This window comes from Schistosoma mansoni, chromosome W (assembly GCF_000237925.1).
Source record: "Schistosoma mansoni strain Puerto Rico chromosome W, complete genome".
Classification (NCBI taxonomy): domain Eukaryota; kingdom Metazoa; phylum Platyhelminthes; class Trematoda; order Strigeidida; family Schistosomatidae; genus Schistosoma; species Schistosoma mansoni.
Window position 1 is genome coordinate 57,736,682 of NC_031502.1, and position 22,943 is coordinate 57,759,624.

The window sequence follows — 22,943 nt, forward strand, 5'->3', positions numbered from 1 at the left end:
CAACTATGAAAATACTAAATCTCCACAAAAATCCCTTCTGATAATTATGTGGGTTGTCTACTTTGTTAGTTACGTAACTAGTTATAATAATCTTTTTAAGTAATATCTAAATCACGGTTTTATTTCCTATCAAAACAGTTCAATTGTTCAATCATCTTAGAGCTTATACATTAATTTCAGATTCAAGCATATTAGACTTGATATATAACAGATTAATAAATGATTAGTTTGTTTATGCGAAACAAGGGTAATAAACAGTAAAAATTAGTCCTAAAGTTATAGTTCTTCTGGATAGTAGGGACAAACTTGCTTGCCAACACAGGCGATCGATAGAGATCGAACTGATCACCCACTGTGTTACATTCTTGATCAACTGGGATTCTAATTCAAGGCTCACTTACAGAACAGCGCCGCTGAATATGCATGCTTATGTGTAAGGATTTGAAAAGTCATTGGACCTATTTAGTTAATCTATCTATCCATATTATAAAGTGCAACAGAAGAATTCTCTACTAGTTACAGTTTTATTTATACGGAAATTACAAGTGTTCATATAATACATTTATGTCAATCTCAGTCAGACTATGTTCACTTTGAGATGGGATTTGTTTGGTTACAATTTAAGCTATTAGTGTCACTAAAACAAATTTCCTTGTAAATTATTCCAATATAAAGGATATTGATTGGTTGTTAGTCTTAGTTTGAATGCTATCTACAAGAATCTCTACTTGACCTTATCATCATCATCATCATCACCGATGGTGTTAATGTCTAAATTCAACCAATCCACAAAGTTGAGCAACCGTTCATAAATTGTCTTCAGTGAGTTCCTAGTGACAAGCAGTGACCAATGGGGTTCAAACCACGTCTGTTGTGAGATGGGAACTCACTGAAAACAATTAGTGAACGGTTGCTCAACTTCGTGGATTGTTTGGAGTTAGACATAAACACCATCGGATGCCGGCTCAGTGGTCTATCAATTAAGTGCTCTGGCGCAAGACTGATAGGTTCTGGGTTCAAATCTCGCGAGTGCGGGATCATGGATTTGCATTTCTGAGTAGTCCCACAATAAGACGAAACGGCGGTCCAGTGCTTTCAGGTTTTCCATGGTGGTCAATTGACTTATGCTTTCAACTATGAAAATTAATTCATCCTGTGGATTTATTATATTTGAAATATCTTATAAACCTCGAATTTAGAAAACTAACAATTTATGAAGATGTTTTATACAGTTCATTGTCCTCTTTGATAACAGAATAATTTAGTTGTTTACTTCTTAACTATCTATTGTCATTTAGTATTGTAAAAGACGATAAAATTTATTAACGTAAAACGCCTTAAGGTAATAATGAATAATAAAATTCAACGGTATGGTAGATATATATATATAGTAATTACTTATATGAGAAACATGAAGGTGTATCACATTTAATGACATAGATACTAAAGCCATTTATTCCATGATTAACATTCTGTAAAACTGAGATATTCATAGTTATCTGTTATATAGTGGCAACTAACAACTTTAATTCTATCTATCACTTTTTAATGTAACTACAGTGGGACTGAAATACAGGACCTTCAGTTTGATATGCGAACATACGACCTCCAGATCACCAAGCCAGAATACAACGATATGAATATCCCGAACGGGGGATTGTGGATATACATTATTAAGGAAACCTATACAAGGTCTACATGGTCGTCCAATGATTGGTGGTTTTTCATGGTGTTCCATCTTCAATCGACTCATGAATTCAACTAGTGAATTTAAAGATCACTGAATTTTTTATAAAAATCATTTCCTTCCTATTGTCTGTTCTTTACGAAAAACAAGAAAAACACAACATTACTCAGTTATTATCAGAAGGGGGTTTTGTGGAAATTTTAGTAATTTTATATAGTTGAAATCAGGAGTCAATTGAAGCTAGACCACCATGAAAAACCTGGAAGCACTGGACCGCCGTTTCGTCTTATTGTGGGACTCCTCAGCAATGCTCATCCACGATCCCACCTCTCGAGATTCGTTGATTGGTTAAAGTTAAACATTAGCACCGTTGGATGCCAACTCATTGGTCTGTCGGTTAAATGCTCGCGCGCAAGACTAAGTTCGAATCTTACGAGACGGGTTCGTGGGTGCGTACTGCTGAAGAGTCCCACGATAAGACGAAACGTCCTTCAAGAACACTCAGGTATAACTTAAATTAATGAAAGATTATATGATTTAGTACTTTTTTATTTATTGAAAACGAAACTAAACCAAGAATTAAAATAAATAAAAAAAATTTATAATGCGTGACATAATGAAGAAATTCAATCTAAACAAAAACAACCCCCAAATCAGAACAAGCATTAATCAGATTGGAAAAAAAATAAATAAATTTGTCACGTTATTCAATGACTATATAGACAAAAATAAATTTCTTTGGAGAAAACAAAAAAAAACGATTTATAGTTGTATCTATCATCTTTCATTGGATGTATGATTCTTTGTTTTACTGTTCCTCAAACTTACATACCTAATAGGACGAAACGGCCGTCCAGTGCTTCCAGGTTTTCCATGGTGGTCTTGCTTCAATTGACTCATGATCTCAATGAAGTAACCCCTTCTGATTACAATCATATGCTCACTAGTGACTGACTTCAAGAGATATTTCCTGGAGTTCTAGTGGCAAGCAGTGACCAGTGGAGTTCAACCACCTCTGTTGTGAAATAAAAACTCAATGAAGACAATTGGTGAACGGTTGCTCAACTTCGTGGATTGGTTGAAGTAAGACATTAACACCGTTGGATGCCGGCCAGCTAAGTGGTCTAGTGGTTAAGTGCTGTGGCGCGAGATTTGTAGGTCCTGGTTTCGAATCTCGTGAGTGCGGGATCGTGGATGCACACTGCTGAGGAGTTCCATAACAGGAAGAAAAGGCCGTACAGTGCGTCCAGGTTTTCCATGGTGGTCTTGCTTCAATTTACTCATGATTTCAACTATGAAAAATACTGAAATCTCCACAAAACTCCTTCTGATTGCATTGTAACATTGACTGACTAAATCTTCTTTGTTTAAAAGTAAACAAACCTTCTATTCAATGGGTATCGTTTGTTTGAATCTTCTCATATGATGTTTAGGACTGTAATTGATCAGTTTCTTATTTGCAAACAAAAAATACCAAGTGAATCTTCATCGACTGAGATGGTTAGGCCACGTGTTACGTATGCCTAAACACCGGTTACCACGACGCGCTATGCTGACTAGTATTGGCAATGGTTGGAAGAAAGTTAGGGGCAGCCAAACCAAAACGTGGCATCAGTGTTTGAAGTCACTAACTTATAGTCTGAGCTCTGTTATTAGATGCAGACTACTTGGTCGGGGTTCGCGTGACTATCGTAACCAATGGTTTGAGACTCTAGGTGACATGACTCAGAATCGATCACAGTGGCGTAGGTGTATACACTCTTTATCTTCCCTTAAACCTTGAGATTAAAATTACTTCATAACTTTCTTCCTTCCTTTACTATATCCTTATATACAACCTTTCTTTTATATATTACCACCATTAAATTAACCACTTCTATGAATACGGTGTTCTTCTTGTTGTGCTAAGGAGGTATGACAACTTGAACCGATGCACATGTGTGCCTGGTCCTACGTTGTAGCTGACTGACTGACTGAATATCAAGTGAATTTAAAATTAACCCTATTGCATAAATAAGTGGCTAACAGGATTCAGTAGCTGAGTGGATAACATGATGGTGTTTGAAGTAAACGATATTGGGTTCGAGTCCCAGAGTGAACATCAAATCTGAGACGCAGGTACATCCGGATGACGAATCACAAATAGGACGAAACGTGAGTCCTAAATTCAACTGCTAGCCAGTGTCCATCTTTGCTTACAATTACTTACTTACTTACTTACGCCTGTTACCCCCAATAGAGCATAGGCCGCCGACCAGCATTCTCCAATACACTCTGTCTTGGGCCTCCTTTTCTAGTTCTATCCAGTTTTTGTTCATTCTTCTCATGTCTGTCTCCGTTTCTCGGCGTATTGTGATGTTTGGTCTTCCTCTTCTCCTTTGGCCTTCAGGATTCCATGTGAGGGCCTTTGCTTGCAATGCTTGTAATTATGGCTATATCGAGGCGAGACGTACAGTATGCACACATGCCAATTAGAGACTGACCAGTTGCAGTGCTAAACATCAATGAGAAGATTCAAACAAATGATACTAAATGAATTCAAACTTCACCACATTGCATTGGATAGCAGGACTCAGTAGCTGAGTTGATAACATGATGGTGTTTGAAGCAAACGAAACTGGGTTTGAGTCCCAGAGTGAACACCAACTCTGAAATGGAGGTACATCCAGCTGACGAGTTCCAAATAGGAGGAAACGCACGTCCTGTATTCCACTGCTAGTTACTATCCATCTTTGCTTACAAACGAACCTTCATTTCTTATTCTGTATACAGTGTGTAATTTTGACTGTGAACAAATTTCAGTTAGAAGTTTGTGCTGATGATGTCGTTCAAAGTATGACAACTTGGACGAAATAACTTTGCATAGTTAGGATTTAATAGTTAATTTCACTTAAAAAAGTCTTTTTTTCGAAAAAGAAAACTACAACTTAATAACAGACTATACATAGAAGTAGGAAGAAAAGAAAAGACTGTATATACACGTATTCTGTAACCTGCACAATTTATACCTTTGGTACTTTAGTGATAATCCGTTGGTTTATAAATTAAAACTCAATATGTACTATTTACCATTTCAGTCATGTACATGTTATAGTACAAATTGTTATAACTTGTAAACGCCTGGATGTCTTGTTAATGTATAATGTGATAATACTGCCAATTAGAGAGTAGTGATTTATCAATCGGACCAACGACGCATAAAACCCATGCAAACAGTCTAGAGTACTGATTAGTCCTGCTTTCTGCCTAGGCGAGCCAGGTAATTTCAGAACACCAATCTCAGCCTTTGCGGTATGAATCATTTATTTCAAACACACTGGGTTTATATAACAACTGGACAGACTACATCGTACCATGAAATAGGAAACAGCATTTGTACAAGATTTGGTCAAATGTGGCTGTAAATGTGGGGAGCAGTAATTAATAGACTGGGGATACCTTAAGAATGGTAAATCATTTAATAATGTGTCATAGGTAGAAATAAAGCCTATTATAAGAGGGATACGAATAATAATAATTAGTTAACAATTATACAATAAGAATCTATGTATCATATTGGTCCATAGATAGTCATCAAAAGTTACCATTCATAATGCTAATCGGGACATGACACAAATCATTTACCCTAGTTCGAGAAATCCTGTGGCTAGTTACCAGCTTCTCCCCTTCCCTCAAAAGTTAAAATACTGAAAATTTAAAATACGAACTATTTACAGATATCATTCACAAGTGAAGTAATTAGATATCGATTATTCTAGGTGTTTTTCTGATTTTATTAACCCTATTCATAATTATTTGGTTGAACAACTATTCTGCTCTGTTTGTTCTATCTGATTGAAAAGTGGTTCATACAGATCAAGAGGTAAGGGTTGTTTTGACTTCATAAGTTCTGACTGTTTTGTGGTTTCTCAAATATAGGTAGTAATTCTTAAGCAGTAATCGACCATTGTTAATAAATATATCCTGTAACAATTACAAATCAATAATAGTCTAAAACAGCAGCAAAATCCGACATAAAGCCTCCCCATAGTTCCGCTGGATAGTAGAGAAATTCTTGCTAGCCAACTAAGGCGGTCGATGAAGATCGGACTGATCACTCACTCTGTTACATCCTTTATCAATTCAGGTTCAAACTAGAGGTTCACTCACCTCAATCGGCCGCCGAATGTGCATGCTTATGTGTAAGGATTTCAAAAGTCATTGAACTTATTTAGTTCATATATGTAGATTTATGCAAACAGTGTGTGGTTGATGTCGTGCAAATGGAGACGTTAGCTGAAATACTGTCTGTTCTATGACTAATAAAATCAACGGCCTAATCTATCAGATCGAAGACATAATGAAAAGATATGATAATAAATATTATGGAGAGGTTATCAACAACCTCCTATGATGGAATGCTTATGTTGATGTGTGTGTCAGGAAATACTGTGATGGTAATCATGGACTGAATGATATGCATGTATTATGTAAGAGACAGTCTGTTGTAACAAATATGTCTGTATGCGAGTGGTGAACATTTAATTTTTTTAAAAAATAATCTATTAAGTTATAATATTGTGGTATATGCTACTTATGTTGACTGATATAAGTAGTATGTAACACCAATCGGAAGTGTAATGCCTACTAGCAGCAGGCTGAGAAGATCGAATTGAAGAAAATAGGAATGTAAACAGAGATCAATTGTAATAACCACAAGAATGAAGGAACAATGAAGTTTGTAAGAGACACTTAATTTAAGAAATGCAAATTATGTATTTAATGTATGGTTATCATATTTTTCTCTCGAAGACACTCTATCTTCCTCACCCGAGTATTGGTTCACTACAATATTATCTATATTACTTATACTTTTCTAAGTGTAGATTTGGATAGAGCAATGAGGGAATGAAATTAATCTGGAAAAAAAAGGTAAAACTGATATTTATCAGATCAACTCAGTCTTCTAATTACATTCAATGTGAATCGTTTTTTATATCTCAATAAATACGCTTAATTACTAAGTGCATTAGTCTAGTTTAGACATTATAAAAATCCATTTGCTATTTTATAAAGTTGTATGTTAATTAACTGATTACTTATATCGATTAGTAATAAGTCACTGACAGTAGACTTAACATGATCAATGAACATGGTATACGAGACCGTAGGTCCTAGGTTTGAGTCCCCTGTATGTGATCGTAGATGTAAAATGTTGAGGAGTCTCATACTAGGACAAAACGATCAACCAGTTCTTCCAGGTTTTTCAATGATAGTCTAGCTTAGATCTGCTCATAAATTCGACTATTAAAATTATTACAATCTCCATTCTGAGGACAACATTTAGTTTTATTCAACAATTAAGATATTAATTAAGCTCTTTAGATCATCATTCGGAGGTTTAATTGAGGCTTTTTATGATAAAATCTGCTCTCCACTACTACATGACATTCTTGATCGAACTCAAATACATTTATCTTTTTTTTAGTAATTTTGATTCTATCACACACACAACAACAACAAATGCAGGAGAAGACGACCAGTGTAGCAGCAGCCTCAACAGCAGTAGGTCTCAATATAAACAAAGGGAAAAGCAAGACTCTCCGATACTATACAACATGCACCAATCAAATTACACTTGACGGAAAAGCTTTGGAGGATGTGGAAACCTTTACATATCTGGGTAGCATCAATGATAAACACGGTAGATCTGATGCAGATGTGAAGGCGAGGATCGGCAAAGTAAGAACAGCATATTCACAATTGAAGAACATCTGGAACTCAAAACAATTGTCAACCATCATCAAAGCCAGAATTTTCAATACAAATGTCAAGACAGTTCTATTGTATGGGGCGGAAACTAGAACTCTGAAAACCATCATCCAGAGGATACAGGTGTTTATTCACAGTTGTCTACGCAGTATACTTCAGATCCGTTGACCAGACATTATTAGCAACAACCTACTGTGGGAGAGAACAAACCAGATTCCATCCAGTGGAGGAAGAAACCAGGAAGAAGCTCTGGAATTGGATAGGAAACACATTGAGGAAAGCAGCCAACTGCGTCACAAGACAAGCCCTCCTTTGAAATCGTCAAGGTCAAAGGAGAAGAGGAAGACCAAAGAACACATGACGCCTAGGAATGGAAACAGATATGAGACGAATGAACGAAAGTCGGAGAGAACTAGAAAGGAAGGAGTAGAACAAATTGGGTCGGAGAATGCTGCTCGGTTGCCTATGCTCCATTGGGAGTAAGAGGAGTAAGTAAGTAGTTTTGATATCAGATGGTTTGTTTAACTTTATAAATTGAAGATTATCCAAATAAATCTTACTTCTTAGAAAGTATCGGAACTTTACTGACTTATAAAAGTGCTGATATTCAGTAGTAACTATTTGTAGTGTTATCAAGGTATTTCGCTTACTTTTACGTAGAGATTGTTTGAAGATATTTGCGTCTATTAGTGATTATAGTTCATTGCATCGACGATCCCACCTTACGAGATTCGAACCCAGGACCTACCAGTCTCGCGTTAGAGCGCTTAACCACTAGACCACTGAACCGATTATAGTTCATAGAGAATAATAAAACACATGAATTGGTCTTCTGTAAGCAATGGTGACTTGAAGTATTCAAATTCTCTGTTAACAATACAGACCTTCGTTTTGTTTACATCATAAATACTCATCTCTTGACATCTGAAATAATCTTTAAAATTTTGGTTAACTGGAAGTCACATGCTATAAAGGTTGAATACTTTTCATGTTCTATAGAGTCATACTTGCGTAAGAGTACCTTCTATGAATCATCCTAGTCTGTTAATTCATCTCCAAACAAGTTTCATAACTTTCGTATCAGTGATTAGAAGTATAATGTTAGCGACTGGATTGATTCAATCTTTTGGCCGATAGTCATTCCAAAAATGTTTTTTATTAACTTCATCTACTGCCAGAACAATAATTTTCAGTTTGCATCAACTGACATTTCATTAAATAGTCATAGCAACTATAATGAATTTTGTAAAATTCTGATATCTCTGTGTTACTATGATTGAAGAAAAACTTCTATTTGCTGCTTTTGGGAGTGGAACACAACTGATATGACTGAATGCAATCAAAAGAAGTAAAACCCACAAATAATCAGCATCCACATGTCGTGATTCAGAGTTAGTGATAGTTTTCCCGTATTCATAGCCATGATGTGCCGTGCTTCGTTAATCGTTCATCTAGATAACCGTTACAATACAAATCTTAACGGTGCATAAAATCAGAAAACAAAGAGAAGCGGCAACTGCAGTTTTATTAACAGATGACGCACGCCAGAAAGCTACAAGCACTTGAGCAAATATCAGCAAGCGAGCGAGCGTAAGCAATTACATAGGCCGTTTATAGTCAAATTGTATGAGGGTGAAGCAAGGCAAAGCAAAAGCTGATAGTGGGATTTAAGTGCATACATACATGGGGAGGATTTAGAGTCATCGAATGATGTCAAATTATTACGTAACACATATACATATCTGTAGATATGTATATGTATTATTGTATAAACAACACTAAATAGAATTCAGATTGCAATATACATTGAGTATACATATTAGTGATGTTATAATTGAATTCATGAGTCAATTAATGCTAGACCACCATGGAAAATCTGGAAGCACTGGACAGACGCCTCGTCCAAGTATGCGCATCCACGATCCCGCTCTCACGGTTAGAACACGAAACCTATCGGTATCGCGCTCGAACGCTTAACCTGTAGACCACTGAGCCGGCATCCAGTCTGCTAACTTCTAAATGGTGATCACTCAATATTTATCGTCAGGATCGACGAAGAAGTAAGAAACAGAAAGTTGTTGAAATCCACTGTGCTTAGAATTCCATATTGTACCAAAAATATAATATTCAATAAAGCTAATGATAATGAAAATATAAGCTATATAGATTACTGAAACCCACCTCATCACTAAATCATGAAGTAAAACAAATAATTGTTTGCGTGAAAATCGATATCTCTAATCCTTTATTTGAAAGAATAAAGCATTGATACAGATAGATATAAGATTAAAGGTTAACAACTCGTAATGATGCAAGTCTTTATTCGATTGTTATTTATAGGTGATAGGAACATGGTGAAGCCTAGTAGGCCCTTCTGGGGGAAAGTGCTGCATCGAAACACGGCACAACTACCGGGGTGGGATGGCTGTTTTTGCACTGCTTACGCAAAACCATTACATAACACTTACATTCTATTATTTTTATTTTTGGGCAGACCCATTTTTTACCATTCTTTTGAACCCTCAATAGTTATGCAATGACTCTTTGTAGCATTTGTAATCGTTTGAGGATATAGGTAGAGCGGTTGATTAGGCCGATCTCCACCACCTTCATTACCGCTCACGTTAGTACATGGCATGGTTGCCATGATCCAGGAGGCACGACGAGGACGTGTGAGTCGAATTTCGCCTCCCAGTTATAGGTAATAATATGATGAATAAAATTAAAGTTTAACATTAGCTATAAAAACCACATAACATAAAAAAAGGTAAAGGCACTTTCATCATATATCATCTTCAATCGTACATATCAATATACTTATACATGGAAAGGATAGAAAGCCTGTCCTCTGCTCACTCTACCATACACATCCCCAGGAACCTGCGGCTTCGACAACGAAACTTTATCTGTAATTCGATAACATAACACCTACTAGATATGGAACACTGAGTTGAAGAAATGAATACTTTTAAAAAATTGATCAATAAACAGCTTAGTTCCACCTTGATAAAAGTAGCGGAGGCTATAGTATCCAGGAGTCTTAAGTTTAAGCTTTGTATTCAAAAATAGTCACAGGTTAACCGAAAAAAACACCTTGGTAACAAAAACGAATTAATTATTTTGATCGCTTCCATATTTTTCAATTATTTATATTCAAAATCTAAGGGGTTGAACTTATACTTCTTTTCTTAGATTTTCATTAGATTACCTGAAATTATTATCCTAAATATTTTAAAGCTACTATATTAAACCATTAGAAAGAACCTGTTAAAAATTTGATTCGCAACTTGTTTGTCATTGACAGTTGTCTAGTGCTTCTTAATTATCAATCTATGAAGATTACTTTCCACAAGAATACAAGAAATGTTCTAGATACTGGCGAAGAAGCATAAGATTGCTTCCAACCATTAACTGATCTCTAAGTAGTGATCACTTTTATGTTTGTTTAGTCTTTGATAGTAATCGAGTTCAATGAATTAAACTGTAATATGACAGCTAATATAAATAACTCAAAACCACATGAACTATGTTGGAATGTAAGGTCACTACTCATTTACTAACCAAAAGTAAGTACACTTCAGGTATACAACAGATCAGACTCGAATAGCTCAGTGGTAACACTTACAACTGTGAAGCTGGATGACACAACATTGAATCCATCAGGATGCAACAGTTCCCTCAAGGTTATAGGTGCAGCACGAAGAAAGACTTGACATACATGATATTGGTCAGCTCCCAGTGAACAATCAGTTGCAAATAATATTAGAAATTATCATCGTTTTCTGAATATTTTGTTCTCATCTTACTTAATGAATTAGAATAACATATTACAGAATACAATGAATTCATTAACACATTAACACTGTTGGATGCCGGCCGGCTCAGTGATCTATCGGTTAAGTGCTCGCGCGCGAGACTGATAGGTGCTGAGTTCGAATCTCGTGAGGCGGGATCGTGGGTGAGCACTGCTGAGGAGTACCACAATAGAACGAAATGGCCGTCCAGTGCTTCCAGGTTTCCCACAGTGGTCTAACTTCAATTGACTCATGATCTCAACTATATAAAAAGAACAACATATCTTAGTTTGAGCAAATTTTTCTCATAAATTTCACAATGTCGAAAATGTATGAAATTGGTTCATGAAATATGGTAGAGAAAGAATTTCTATGAGAACGGGAAATTAAACCAGTCAGGAAATTGAATACTGTCGAGAATACATAAAACATTATTTATAATATTGACAATCATCACTTCTGGGTTTTACATAATGATGAATCAATTCTGTGACATTGATAAATTTAACCATAAACAACATCCTGTAAACGGAAATTACATTTTCAAGGGATATTGAGAAAACGTAACAGGTATAAGGAAGAAACTCAATAGTTCACAAATGTCTTTAGAAGATAATAAGTGACCAGTGTAGTTCAAGTGTGTCTGTTATGAGGCAGTAACTCATTGAAAACAATGGTAGAGGGTAATGTGATTTCGTGGATTGATTGAAGTTAGACATTAACACCGTTGAATGATGGCTTAGTGGTCTACAGTTTGAGCGTTCGTGAGCGAGAACGAATGTCTAGTGCAGTTCAAGTGTGTCTGTTTTGAGGTAGTAACTCATTGAAAACAATGGTGGAAGGTGATTCGATTTGGTGGATTGATTGGAGTTAGACATTAACACCGTTAAATGATGGCTCACTGGTTTACAGGTTGAACGTTCGTGAGGAGACCGATAGGTTCTCGATTCGAATCCCGTGGTTGGAATCGTGGTTGTGCACTATTGAGGAGTCTTATACTGGGATGAAATTGCCATCTAAAGCTTCCATGTTTTCCATGGTAGTCTAGCTTTATTTGACTCATTAATTCAACTATAAAATTAATTATATTAACTCATGAATATTCATTCGACAACAACGAACTATAGACAATTTGAAATGACGTGATAATGCATCATTTCAATATGATGAAATAAATGAGTCTTATCTTACCTATTATTTTACCTTATTATTCATTTACCTGTAAATAAAACACTATAAAGAAGCATGAACTCCATGTAAATGAATATGATTTTGTCAACATAAAACTGTAGTAACCATATGAAGAGGCGGAATTATTTACTTGATAAGAATAAAATGAGTCCGTATAAGGTGACAAAATTTTGTGAATACTGAATGGAAAAAGTGTTCGTAAAGTTCTAGTGAGAAGCTGGAATCAACAGAGTTCAGCCTTGTTGGATGTAAGCAATTGTAAGCAATTGAGGAGTCCCATAATAGGACGTCCAGTACTTTCAAGTTTTTCACGATAGTCTAGCTTCAATTGACTCGTGATTTCAACTATGAAAATTGTAAGGTAGTTGCTCATTATCAAAAATTTATTTTATTAAGAAATCTATGAGTTTTCAGTTGTCTAAAGGTCTAAGAAGTCACTTCTGGTCCTGGTAGTTTCTGAATCAGATCTTTTGTGAGATCGTGGGTTTACATTTTTCAGGAATTGAACGCCTAAATTAAACATGTGTCCAATGGCTCGTTGTTTTCAATGGTCTTTTAACTAAGATCAATCTTGATGTTAATTATGAAATTTAATAGTTTCCAATAATCGCCTTATAGTGAGGACAGCAGTAACTTTTTGAGATAACGACAAGTCTCATTTTCAAGGTAGTGAATTGTATAATAATATACCTCTATGATTACCTCGTTGCAATGTATATTATTCTGAGAAAACAACAATTCAAGCCATTAGCGTTCTTATCCGAATAAACAACGTTCATATTTCTCAATTGGTTGATTGACAGAGCAGATTCACTTATAATAAAGAATGATATCAAAAGAAGAGTCATTGAGATCTAGGGGGCAGTAAATAATTTTGTAGGTCCAGTTTGAAACGAACGACATTTTGGGCTTACTAATGCTCAAATTAAAGATAAAGTACATACGTTTCAATGAGGATCTAATACTTTACGGAGTAAAACGATGCTGGGACAAAGTATCAAGTGACAATAAGATCAGATATACGTCACGATATTTCACAAATTAGCTCCAATTGGTAATGTAGACAGTTGAGTTACTATTTACTGATCAAAAGATTGAAGCTCATATAGGGAAACCTGATATTCCTAAGCTAGGTCCCACAGGGGGTTGTAGGTGCACAAGACTGAAGAGTTTCAAGCAAGACGTGATATAGTTCTACTTCGTTTTCAGTGGTTATGAAGCTGATATAAATTACACATTTATCATAAGATCGACATTTTATTTGTAGTATTATCACGTAATTTACCAGATTTTAGCGTTTATTTTAGCAAAATTGTGTTATACAAGACCGTCAAATGCAACACGGAGAACACAAACCAAATCACACTTGATGGAGGAACTCTGAAAGATGTGGAATGTTTCACGTATCTGGTCAGCTGCATTGTATCATCGATCAACAAGGAGGATCGGATGAGGACGTGAAGGAGAGGATTGACAAAGGAAGGACCGCATTCCTACCATTGAACAACATATGCAACTCAAACAAACACAACTGTCTGTCAACCAATATCAAATTCACAATCTTCTATACGAACGTGAACACAGTCAGTTATACTGTATGGAGGGAGCTGAAACTTTCTTCCACAACTACCACAATCATTATCAAAACGGTACAAGTATTTATGAAGAGTTGTCTACACAAGATACTCAGTATGCGTGGTTCGACGGAAACCATCAACAACAGTTTACTACTACTACTACTACTGTGGGAGATAACAAACCAGAAGGTTCCAGATGATGATGAGGAGTAGGAAATTACGAAGAGATTTGATGGAGTTGTTGGATAGAACGAAGATTATGCACATAAATCAGCAAACTGCATAATGAGGCAGGCAAGCGCTTACTACCTGGAATGAAATGGAATGGTGAAGGGAAACGGGAGAGATGAAGGTGGAATGGCATGACTAGTTAATTATTCCGTCTAAGCTAATTTCATCAAATTACAACATTAATTTATAACTGATTATATACTTATATATTCGTTCAGTATTAATATAGGAAACAATATAGTACATTAAATTCATTTAGTATTGTTTGTTTGAATCTTCCCATTGATGCCTAGGACTGCAACTGGTCAGTCTCTAATTGCCATGCAGTTGACGAATCCCAAGTAGGACGAAACGCGCGTCCTTGATTCCACTGCTAGCCACTATCCATCTTTGCTTACAATATAGTACATTATTCGAAGATGATCTAGATCAAAAAATTTAAGATTCTTTTTTTACAAACCATTTGTAGATCCATTTATATTCATTGACAAAGATCCTTTTTTTTCCTTTTTTTGTTTTACATAATTTCATTCACGGTAATCACATTGATTACGATAGAAAAAAAAGGAAGATAAATTATGAGATTTCCCTTAGGATACTATTCACAATCATCATTTGTTTATACTAAACATTTATTCACATATATGTATAAAACAGTCATTTAAAATTTAAGCAAAGATGAATAGTGGCTAGCAGTGGAATACGGGACGCATGTTTCACCCTATTTCGGACTCGTCAGCTGGATGTACCTGTATCTTAGTGTTGATGTTCACTCTGCGACTCAAACCCAGTTCCGTTAGCTTCAAATGCTATCGTGTTATCAACTCAGCTACTGAGTCGTGTTATCCGCTTCCTTGTGCAATGGGGTGAAGTTTGAATTCATTTAGTATTGTTTGTTTAAATCTTCCCATCGATGTGTTAGGACTGTAACTGGTCAGTCTCTTATTATCCATATGTGCCTACAGTGTGTATTGCCTCGATATAGCCTTAATTCACAAGCATTATAAGCAAAGATGGATAGTGGCTAACATTGGAATTCAGGACGCGCGTTTTTTTATTTGGGATTCGTCAGTTGGATTCACCCTGATATCAGAGTTGATCTTCACTCTGGGACTCGAACCCAGTACCTTTCGCTTCAAACGTCATTGCCGTATCCACTCAGCTACTGAATCCTGATAGGCTATATCGAGGCAATACGTACAGTATGCACATATGCCAATAAGAGACTGATCAATTACAGTTTTAAACATCAATGGGAAGATTCAAACAAAACAACACTAAGTGAATTTAATCTTCTAAATTATTATTTATCTAAACCTAGATATACAAATCATTTAGTCTGTTATTCACACAGAAATGTAATCATCAATGTTAAGTTGAATAAAGATTATTATTTCCATATTAGATATTGAACTATGTACTTTTCTATTGACTGTTGTTAGTATTATTACATTGATGGAAGAATTAAACAAACAATTAAATTTGAGATGTTGGAGAAGATTTATAGTTCAGGTGAATGATTTGGATGGAGTTTTGTTCTTTGAGCTGAATGGTTTGGACACAGTTTGACAAATTATCAAATCTGAGAGAAGCTGAAGAATACAGGTTATTGACTACCAGGTCAACTCTAACAACCTGTTCGTCAAGGAGTATATTTTCCTAGATAAATTATTACAGAACTTTTATAGATTTGCTTGCATGCATGGACTTCAATGTATTGACGTCTTGTCCTATCAAAAGATATACAAGGATAAAGATATGAATGAAGTGGATGGTAAGATAACACTTACCAGGAGTTTGCAAGACTTTACAATATTTATCCACAACCATATTAATAATGACCTCAAAAGATTCACCACACACCTTGCTAACTGCCTTTAACATTCTCCGCAGTACAGCAATGTCTTTTCTCTAGAAGCCCGAGTAAGAATAATGAAGAACAGTAAATAATAATAAGTAATATGCAGGAATTGACAAATTGTAAGAATAAATGTCGAGTAAGCCCGAAAGCATGCAGCATATTTATGTATTAAGTCAAACGGTAAACAGTAAAACATGAGAAGATCAATAGAGATCAGAGGTAAAAGTAACACCAAGATAATTGATCTCCGACATTGGATTTATCAAGGAGTATCCAATGGCATAAGCATTATGGGATCCCAAAATAATGTATAGGTGCTGTTTATGTCTCAGTATCTATGTTACATAATTGGAAATAGGTTCATGATTACAAACATATAAACACTGAAATAACATTCTTACAAATTATAAGATTACGTAATAAGTAGTGCATGTAAATATATAAATGTATATTAGAGTAAAGCATAATGAGAATCTAATCGAAAACAATACTGTTCACTTATATACTTACTTACTTACTTACGCCTGTTCCCTTTTGTCGAGGAGCATAGACCGCTCACCAGCATTCTCTATCCAACTCTGTCGTGGGAAATCCTTTTCAGTTCTTTCCACTCAACATTCATCCTTTCCATATCTGCTTCTATTTCCCGACGTATTGTGTTCTTTGGCCTTCCGCTTTTCCGCTTCACTTCACCATTACAAGTTAGCGATTGCCTCGTGATGCATATTGGCGATTTCCTTAATGTATGTCCGATCCACTTCCAACGTCTTTTCCTAATATCCTCTTCAGCTGGAACCTGCTGGTTTGTCCTCTCCCATAAAACGCTGTTACTGATAGTATCCAGCCAGTGAATGTTGAGTATTTTGCATAAACAACTGTTTATAAATACTTGTACCTTTTTGACGATAGTTCTAGTAGTTCTCCACGTTTCAGCTCTGTACAGTGGGACTGACTGTCTTGACGTTCGTATTGAAGATTCTCACTTTGGTATTAGTTGAGAGTTGTTTTGAGTTCCATATGTTCTTCAATTGTAGAAATGCTGCCTTCGCTTTGTCGATCCTCGTTCACTTATATATATTATTCTAAATATTCAATTGACCAAACATTCAGACTACATTAAACATTCGTTAATTATAGTTAAACAATTTTATAATGAGATAAATGTATATGCCTAAATTGAACAGTTTGTCAATTTTGACAGAAAGAATATAAATGAATAAGAATAGTATGTAGGCAAATAATGAAATTAAGCACATATTTCAATGTAGACAATAAGTATTACGAAATACATAACAAACGTAAGTTATATTAATAGAACTATAATGAAACTGAGGAAATAATCATTCTCAGAAGGCGGTTTTGTAGAGATTTTAGTAATTTTTTATAGTTGAAATCATGAGTCCATTGAAAGTAGACCATCATGGAAAACCTGGATGCACTGGATGGCTGTTTAGTCCTCTTATGGTACTCCTCAGCAGTGCGCATCCACGATCCCGCCTCGCGAGATTTGAACCCGACTCAGTGGTCTAGAGGTTAAGCGCTCGCGCGCCAGACTGGTAGGTTCTGGGTTCAAATCCTGTGGTTGCGCACTGCCGAGGGGTCCCACAATAGGACAAAACGGTGGTTCAGTGCTTCCAGGTTTTCCATGGTGGTCTAGTTTCATTTGACTGATGATCTCAACTATTAAAAATCTAATTGTCTCTGTTATATTTATTCACAAATCTTTGTATTATTATTATTATTACTATTTTTTAAACATCATTATTAATCTCCCCAATACATGATTCATTAACTTCGCATTCATCCCACCTTATTATATTTTACTTATACATTTTTACACAATATGGTCTTCCATTAAACACTTGATCGAATTGTAATTGCACTATTATCTCTCTCTGTCGTCCTATCTGACTCATATTTATTATAATCATCGAACACTCTGGAAGATGTGGAAACATTCACGTACCTGGGAAGCATCGTTGATAAACAGGAAGGATCGGATGCAGATATAAAGGTGAGGATTGGCAAAGCAAGAGCAGCATTTCTACAATTGAAGAACATATGGAACTCAAAACAACTCTCAACTAATACCAAAGTGAGAATCTTCAATACGAACGTCAAGACAGTCAGTCCCACTGTACAGAGCTGAAACGTGGAGAACTACTAGAACTATCGTCAAAAAGGTACAAGTATTTATAAACAGTTGTCTTTGCAAAATACTCAACATTCACTGGCTGGATACTATCAGTAACAGCGTTTTATGAGAGAAGACAAACCAGCAGGTTCCATCTGAAGAGGAAATTAGGAAGAGACGTTGGAAGTGGATCGGACATACATTAAGGAAATCACCAATGTGCATCACGAGGCAATCGCTAACTTGTAATGGTGAAGTGAAGCGGAAAAGCGGAAGGCCAAAGAACACAATACGTCGGGAAATAGAAGCAGATATGGAAAGGATGAATGTTAACTGTAAAGAACTGGAAAGGATTGTTTGGGACAGAGTTGGATAGAGAATGCTAGTGGGTGGCCTATGCTTCTTCACGAGGTGTAACATGCGTAAGTAAGTAATTAAGTTTGCTGTTAACCTTACCATTTTTCAGAATAATAATTTAGATATATGAATTATTGATGCTGGAGTGAATTTATCGTAAAGGATATTCTTCATTCAAATATTAGTCTTTGAATATGATGAAAGATCATTAAACAATCATTCAGGTAATGATCATAATCTTCATATTGACTTTACATGAAAGTAAATGAAATACATTAAGTTAGAAAACCCCAACAAAAGAATTTAGTTATGGTTATATTAACTATCAGAATGGGGTTATATAGAGATTTTTAATAATTTTATATAGTTGAAATCATGAGTCAATTGAAGCTAGACCATCATGGAAAACCTAGAAGAACTGGACGGTCACCTCGTCCTACTATGGGACTCCTCATCAGTGCGCATCCACGATCCCGCCTCGTGAGATTCGAATTGTTGAATGGTTGAATAGTTAATCTTTTCCAAAGTGCTTCATCACTATTAACTAATTTGAATTTACTGTTTTTTTTTATCAACTAATGTTACTTTATATCTAAAATCAATTAATCTGATATAAACTTTACAAGCTTAAAGATAAAAGCGGTATAATCGGGTACGATTACCTTCTGAACTTATATATCATCTAGTTTACATTAGTTCTTTCGTTAATCTTCCTAGTTATTTCAGGTCAATGGGAATGATTACAATATTGTTATGACGAAATAACCATCTAATACCTCTTGAATTTTTTAAAGATTGTCTGACTGATATCACCATCCACTACAAACCATATATATATAGATATGCTGAATGGTTAACCATTTCGTTTGATATCCACCCCCCCCTTTCTTACCAAATCACTAATACTATTTACATAAATATGTAGTAAACATTATTATTATTTTTTTCGTTCTCCTTATAAGTAGTATAGTAAATGGAAGCATGAATTATTTTCATTTTCTATCCTAATCTTAATAAATTGTGATCATTTAATGTAATCTAATAAACTGATAAATCTAATCAACAATTGTAAATGATTTGATAATGTTTATTACTATGATTATTATCTCTAAGGAATATTGAGAAGAGTATGAGTGTGTGTGTGTGTATGTATTTAAGTAGGAAATTAAGTCATAGGAAAAAAAAACATTTACTGAATATTATCAGAAGGGGTTTTTTGGAGATTTAGTATTTTCATAGTTGAAAGCTTGAGTCAATTGAAGGTAGACCACCAGGGAAAACATGAAAGCACCGGACGGCCGTTTCGTCCTATTATGGAACTCCTCAGCAGTGCACATCCACGACCTCGAGATTCGAACCCAAGACCTACCAGTCTCATGCTAGAGCACTTAATCGATAGACCACTGAGCCGGCATCCGTTGGTGTTTATATCTAACTCCAACCAATCCACTGAATAGGTGAATGTTGTATCATGAAGAGGAAAAATGAATGGTAACTTCGGGGTCTATTTAAGAACCGATACTATGCATATATATTTTTTATCATATAATTGCTAAATACCTAAACTATTCATATTTATGTCCCTTTTATTATAAGCTTTATTTTGACCTATAAACTATTATTATACGATTTACCATTCTTGAGTTATTCATAGTCTATGAATTACTGCCTCTCACATTCACAGCCACATTTGACTAAATTTTGTACACATGTTATTCTCTGTTTTATGGTATGATGTGGTCAGTTTGATTGGTGTATAAACTCAGTATGTTTGAAATATAATGATTCATATTGCAGAGGCTGTTATTAGTGTTCTGGACTTAACTGGCTGGGCTAGGCATATAGCAGGACTGATAAGTGCTCTAGACTGCTCGTACGGTTTCCGTATGTCACTGTTCCAATCGATAAATTGCTGCTCTCTGATTGACGGTCTTATCACATTATGCATTACCAAGGCATCCACTCGGCCACAAGTTATAACAGTGAAGATTAAATATAACTTAAATTATAAGTTTTAAGAAGCGATGTATTCAATTTCTGTTTTGATATGCTGTTCATCAAAACCTTGTTTGTTGATATTAGGAATAGACCTAAGTATGATAATCATTGGAAACTTGAAAGCATGATAGTATGAGACTTTTCAGTAGTATGCTTCTATGGACCTACCGATGATTGAATCAAAGGCTTTCTTTTTATATCCCAGTGAAGACATAAGTACAGGTAACTTCCGGGACCTATTAATCGACTATGATTCTATACATATCCCTAAACTGTTCAGTAACTAAATTATGTATATCTATATTCCTCTTATCATAAGCTTCATTTTGACCTATAGATTATTATTATACGATTTACTGTTCCCAAATTATGTTCACTTTATTGATTACCGTCTCCCATGTACACAGTTACATTTCGAACAGATTCGAACCCAGGACCTGTTGGTTCCTTTAATTAAAATGTTATTCTCTTAATCGAGAAAAAAATAGTTATTTTTACTTTACATAATTTCATCGTTATTTGAATCATCAAAAGCAATATGAATCAAAATAATAATGTTCAGCACGCCTTCCAGTATATTTGGACTTTGTGTAATGATGGAATCCGGGACCTACTTTATGAGATATTCGGGATTCGTCAGCTCGATTTACCTACCTCGCAACAACAATTTTGAGACTCAAACCAAATATCTGTTACTTTAAGAATAAATTAATTATTCAAAGTGCTACTAAGTCCATATTACTTATAACTTGTTCAATGAGTGTGAATTCATACATAAAGATTTAGATTTGCCTGTTCTTTAGATTATCGAATGTGATTGATCAGTTCTTATTAGCAATTATACATCCTAAAAGAATCGTTTCTAAATTTATTTATTTACTTACTTACGCCGGTTACTCTCAATAGAACAAAGGCCACCGAACAGCGTTCTTCAACTCACTCTATACTGAACCTTCCTTTCTAATTCTATCCGATTCTTACCATTCTTATCATGTCTGTCTCTGTTTCTCGGCGTAATGTGTACTTTGGTCTTCCTCTCTTCCTTTGGCCTTCAGGACTCCATGTGAGGGCTTATCTTGTGACGCAGTTGGGTGATTTCTTCAATGTGTGTCCTATCCACTTCCAGCGCTGCTTCCTGATTTCCTCCTTTACTCGAATCTGGTTTGTTCTTTCCCACAGTAGGCTGTTACTGATAGTGTCTGGTCAACGAATCGAAACTATTTTGCGTAGACAACTGTTAAGGAACACTTTTATCTTCTGGATGATGACTTTCGTAGTTCTCCAAATTTACGCCCCATACAGTAGGACTGTCTTCACATTTATATATATATATATATATATATATATATATATATATATATATACTACGGGCGTCTTGTTCATCTTGTTCAATTTCACTGATATGATTGAATTTACTGGTGAATGAATGTATTTCTTGGTTTAGAATATCGGTTTAGCTATTAATTTTATATACTAACCAAACTTCTTTACTCTCTCTCTCTTTCTCCCTCTGTATCTCTCTCCCTGTCTCAGTAATTTACATTTCATTATTTCGATTAGTTAATTAGGTGATATTAAAGAAAATCCTAATGAAGATATAGAAGAATGTAGAAAATAAACGTAAGCTATTGTATTATTCAGTTTGTTTTCATTGTTAATGTCACTTATATACGTTTATGGATTAGATCTATTTGGAGATTTCAATACTACTTTATTGAAGATATTCCAAACTGACTTAGTAAATGTTATAACGTGTGAGTGTGTGTGTGCCCTGTTTGATATATGAATGTGTTGGTCTCCATCAATCACAGAGGAGTGAATTTATCGATCGGATCAATAATACCCGAAAACCGTATGAGTAGTCTTGAGTACTTATCAGTTCTGCTTTTTGCCTAGCACAACCAGTTAGGTCTAGAATATCAATAACAGCCTCTATAATATAAATCATTATTCTCAAACATACTGGGTTTGTATACCAACCAGACAGACCACATCGTACCATAAAATAGAAAATAACATATGTTCAAGAAGGGGTTTTGTTGAGATTTAGTATGTTTCATAGTTGAAAGCATGAGTCAATTGAAGCTAGACCACAATGGAAAACCTGGAAACACTGGACGGCCAACTCTTCCTATTATGAGACTCCTCAGCAGTGCGCATCCACGATCTCGCACTCGCGAGATTCGAACCCAGGACCTACCAGTCTCGAGCCAGAGACCTTAACCGATAGACCACTGAGCTGGCATCCAATGGTGTTAATGTCTAACTTCAACTGATCCACGAAGTTGAGCAACCATTCACCAATTGTCATCAGTGAGTTCCTATCTCACGACAGACGTGGTTTGCACTCCACTGGTCACTG

The 22,943-nt window shown here is 35.4% G+C and overlaps 1 non-coding gene across 1 annotated transcript; it reads right to left on the reverse strand.

Annotated features, from left to right (window-relative positions):
* Positions 1-15,331: 15,331 nt before the first annotated feature.
* Smp_tRNA_00512_Gln_TTG.1.1 lies at positions 15,332-15,400 on the reverse strand. The gene has a single exon. It is a non-coding gene (tRNA).
* Between the last annotated feature and the right edge of the window lie 7,543 nt (positions 15,401-22,943).